We start from the raw sequence: 5,232 nt of genomic DNA, 5'->3' as shown, positions 1-5,232 counted from the left end.
AAATTTGAATGTGATAAAGTATGACAAACTCACTCCAGTCATGTGCAATTTTTATCTCACACTTCAAATGCTCTTTGCCATGTAATCCTTTGTTTTTTAAAATGTCATTTTCTGCTGCTAAGAGTAATTCTCTTTCCTGCTGGAGTTTCTGAAGAAAAGAATTGGAAATCAATCTTTCTACTAATGTAAATTTGAGGTTAGTTCTAAAGTGTAGCAAAACAGATTTTTGATCATTTGCTGTATTTTATAGTATCTTATTTTAACGTTACTATGATTGAGCATTGTAAGAATTGGGACAATACAGTATTCAACTTTTTAAAATGGTTTTAAAATTTTTAAGTACAATTAGCTTTTATAGTTTCATCAGATTTTTGTTACTTTTCTGGAAGTAAAGTGTTTAGCAAGGGATGTCTAGCTTTTACTAATCCCTAATTTTTCCACTGTATCTTTTGTTTTAGCAGCACTTAATGTAAGTGTGTCAGTTAATTGTTCTATCTGGCTGACCTTCCATATAGTTGTTAACATATATGGGGAGGTTGAAGCATTCTTTGCATTCTAAATAAGGATAATTAGTTGTTTATTAAACTCATTTTCATGATAAATTTCTCTCTTTTTTTTCATGTTCACTCTTCTTTTTTTATTAAAATGATGGTTTTTAATGGGGACCAGAGATATGGTTACAATTAGGGTGCTCTCTCTCTCCCTCCCTCTCTCTCTCTCTCTCTCTCACACACACACACACACACACACACACACACACACACACACACACAAATATCTGTGAGCAATCCTGAATTGTAAATTTACAAAATAACAAGGGTAACACTGGGTACAGGAAGAGTCCCAGAACTTCAGGAGCCAGGCTAATATGGCCTCTCCCTGTGATTCTGTCTGTGCTCGCCCTTGGAGTCCATCTTGCCAGGTCCCCACCACCCCGGCCCCCTCTGAAGCCCCCACGGTCCCCTCCTTGGCCCCAGTAGCCGCCCCGGTCATATCCTCCTCTGCCACGTAGATCGTCTCCATAGTTTCCCCCCATATGAGAGCTTCCTGTTCCCTGTCCTGGGCCAGCTGGCTTAGGTGCCTTACACTGGTTGTGTTCATTTCTCCAAGAGAAGTTCATGCTCTCACATGTAGGATTAGAACACTTCAGTCCCCAGCTCCTTGCTGTCCTCAACCCCCACCACCTCCACTGGGGAATCCTTCACGACCACAGCCACTGCTGCCACCTCCTCCATAGCCTCCATGGCTCATGGGTCTTCCAGGCCCTCGGCCTCCATGACTGTTTCCACCATCCCAATTGAAGTCAGATCGGCAGGTAGCAAATGAAACTTTAATGGGATTCTCAGGGAATTCTTTACCATCAAACTAGTCGATAGCTGCTTTAGCAGAAGGTGGGTCATCAAATGAGATTGTTGCCAGTTTCCCTGTCTGTCTACAAATTAATCATAGGCTGTTCAATTTTCTTGTTTGTCTTAATAACTCCAATCTGCTTGAAGTAATCAGCCACAGATTCAATTGTAACATTCTCACCTAGGCCTTGCAAGAAGATAGTGTTGTCTGAATTATCCTGTTCCGAATCATGACGAGATCCTTGATCCGGAGGACCATCAAATTTATTGAAGCCACCACGGTCACTTCTGCCCATGCCAACTCTGCCTCCTTGGCCACCTCCATGGCCTCTGGGTTCATAGCCACCACTGCTTCGGTTGCAACCATTTCCGTTGTCCCTGACACTGCCCCCACGATCCTGCTGGCCTCCTGCATAGCCACCACTGCAGCCACCACTCTGGTCCTGATTGCCATAACCACCACCACCACAGCCACTGCCACCGCCACTCATAGAGGACTGATCTTGGCCATAGTTGCCTCCACCGCCCCCTCTACCACCTCCACTGCTGCTGTTGTACTGGTTCTGTTGTTCATAATCCTGAGGTGGGTTATAGGAGCTACCATAGCCAGATCGTTGACCATAACCTCCACTCTGGGGCTGCCCATAGCTACTACTCTGAGAACTGCCACCATAACTTCCTGAGGTGCTGTTGGCCATAGCCAGGGTAGGAGGACTGCTGCCCATAAGAAGATTGGGAACTGTGGCTGTTGCCATAGTCACCAGTAGAACCATATCATATCCCTGGGAACTGACTGAGTTCCATAGCCTGTGTTTTGGGTCTGTCCATAAGAACCATAACTGTTCTGGCCGTATCCTGAAATGTCAGATGATTGGCCATAACCAGTGTAACTTTGCTGGCCATAGGGCTGATTGCTCTGTTGGGAGTAGCCTTGCCCAGGCTGGGTAGGATAAGCCCATAGGTTTGAGTTGCTTGTTGGAGATAGTCATTTGAAGCCATGTCTGAGCACAAGCACACAGGCCACCAAGCAACAGGATTCCATATGACTGCTAAGGGACTGAGCCCATGTTCTACTCTTAACCTCTTTATTACATTTACTTTTTATTTAAAGCTCATTTGTTAAAAATGTTAGTGGAAATTAATGCAAATGGCTATACCAACATAATGCACTTTTTAAGTACTTGCAATATGAAATGCTGAATGAATAGTTTAACTCAGAAAAAAATCTATTATTTCTTTAAATATTGTAATCATTAGCCATTTTATATCTTGACTATCATGAAATTTTTGTAGGTCTGCTTCTTTCTGTTCCATTTTTCCTATTTGTCATGCCTGAATATTCTTACATTTTATTTAGTTTACTATTCTTTGTATTCCTTATATTTTCTGTTAGCATTTTCTAGCATCCTTGGATTTGTTGCTAGTGCAGAGAAAATTGGCTTTTGCTTCTATTTTAGCTATGGGCATTTGTCCAACTTGTGTAAAACAATAGATTGCTGGAACCAGGTCTTGCGGAATCCCCCAAAACTGTGAATTTGAGCTGCCAATTCCCTAAACAGCCAGACTACGGACACAGCTTTCTGCAGACATCACTCCCTACCTTCTCCAGGAGAAGGTTCAGAGAGCAATTTTCATTGCAGTCCCCTGAGATGATAGCGCTTTGTTAGCTACCAGGGCTGTTGTTAGACAGAGTAGGCAGGACATGTTTGTTCTTTTTCTGAACCCATATCACACAATGACGACACTGAAGTTGAAGTCGCTGACAGTTTGGCTTAAACTGTCAATGTCAAATACCACTGTGTTGTTCGAGTTTGCTGTTCTGCATTTCCATTTTTATTCATTCTAGCACCTCTATGTTCCTTTCTTGACCTGTATTAGCTCATACTGTAATTTCCAATCCCGTAGTTCAAATGGTTTTCTGAAGGAGAGTCAAGTTAGAAACCTGTCATGCCATGTTAGTAGAAAGCAAAAGCAATAATTTTATCTAATTACTTTGTAACTGGTTATTTTTCTATTTTAATGCCAATCCTACAGGAGGTGAATATAATTAGCAACACCCAGGCTCAAACAAACTTCCCTGGAGAAGCTGAAATGGAAACAGAGAATCCTGATTTCTAGTACTTGAGAAAAGAGGGACCTATGGCTATAGTTTAGTTGATAGAATATTTGCCTGGCATATGCAAGGCCCTAAGTTCAATCCAGAACACTATAAAAATAATGTCATGGAAGAAAGGAAAAAAGATGAAACCCTAGTCCATCAGGATCCATCTTCCTAAATGCTAATGGGGATCCTAGGATTAACTTGGTCTCCATACTATAGAGCCTCTACTATCTGCTTATTCTCTTCCCTGAAGAATATTGAGCAGTTTTCAGATTGTGCCAGTTGTTGAGGTTTGGTCTGTTGCTATATATTCAAATGCTAAATACTGTGTCCCCTGGTTGCCTCAGGGGTGAGAAAAGTCTCATGTACACCAAGTGATGCTATGTAACCTTTCTCCTTACTTAAAAACTATTGGTTGGATAAAGATGCCTACAGCCTCTAACTAGGCAAAATCAAGGTATGTGGGGCTTCAGTTCCTGGGGGTTGGGATCTGAGCAGAGACCACGAGAAAGAAGGTGGAGAATGCAGAGAAAGGAAGACATGATGGGGTATCAGATTGTGAGAATTGGCCATGAGAGCTGGCCAGTCAGAGTAAGAGTTCCAGATGGAACATGGCAAGTCATATCTCGGGGTTATCATCAGGGAAGTAAACAAAATAGCTTAGAGTGTTGATACCTGCTCAGCTCTAGCGCTATTAAGGCTTATTATAGGTATAAAGGTTGTGTGTCTTTTATCTGGGAACTAAATTATTCAAGGTGGGATAGAAACCCCAACTAATTTTTACTACAACACCAATTCTAATTTAAGCATTCTACTTATGAGATTTGTCCTCCTCCCAGCCTGTGTTCAAGTTTAAATCCTTCATCACTTTTTTACTAGCCAAAAATCCTAGTTCAACAATTCTAATCTAGGGGTTGTTTTGTCCAGCCTTTACCCTTCAGGGCATATGTGTCCATGTCAAGAGACTTGTTTACTTCTTTATTTTTGAAATGCTGGGAGAGGGTGGATTGAGCTTAGCTCCTTGGGCATGCTTCATGTCTTAGTTACTTTTCCTTTCATGTGAAAAAAACCAAGGCAACTTGAAGAAAGAGATTGTTTGAGTTTACAGTTCCAGAGGAATGAGTGGAATAAGAGGAATAAGCTCTGGAAGCAGAGCTCTAACACCTTGAATCACAAGCAAGAAACAGAAAGACTAAACTGGAAATGGCATGAGTCCTTCAACTCTCAAAAAGCCTACCTCTAGTGATACACTTCCTCCAACAAATGTAAAACTCCCAAATAGTACCATCAACTGTGTACCAAGTGTTCAAATGGGGAGACTCTGAGGAATATCTCATTCAAACTACTACATATAGTAAGTGCTCTTCTCCTAGTTATATGCCTGGTCAAAAAAACAATGTTTCATTATCAAACTAGAGGTAAGGAATATTGAAGGTAGATGACTGAGATGCCACTGAAGCAGTGCCCCTCAATAAAGAATGATTTGCCTCCAAGGGTCTATAATGCTAAGGTTGGCATATGCTAGGAAATGATAGAAGCGAAAAGTTTTTCCCATGGGAGGGTTACTCCCTCAAATAGTGTAAATTTAGGTTTGATTGTGAACCAAATACAATTCTATTTGTTGTTGATGAATTGAAAATAAGGACTCTGTAGCCTAGTATGGCAATCCTCCTGTTTTGGAGTTGGGATTCTAGACACGGGTCACCATGATTTGCTTGAATGCAATTATCTAACTGGTGGTCCATCCCTGATGTAAAATCAACATGATTACATCAAATTGGC

At 41.4% G+C, this 5,232-nt stretch overlaps 1 pseudogene; it reads right to left on the bottom strand.

Moving 5' to 3' along the window:
• Positions 733-2,403, bottom strand: Gm7199 (predicted gene 7199; annotated as a pseudogene).

This window comes from Mus musculus, chromosome X (genome assembly GCF_000001635.26).
Source record: "Mus musculus strain C57BL/6J chromosome X, GRCm38.p6 C57BL/6J".
NCBI classification, from domain to species: domain Eukaryota; kingdom Metazoa; phylum Chordata; class Mammalia; order Rodentia; family Muridae; genus Mus; species Mus musculus.
Note: the sequence above shows the minus strand (reverse complement) of the source record. Positions and strands in the feature narration are given on the sequence as shown.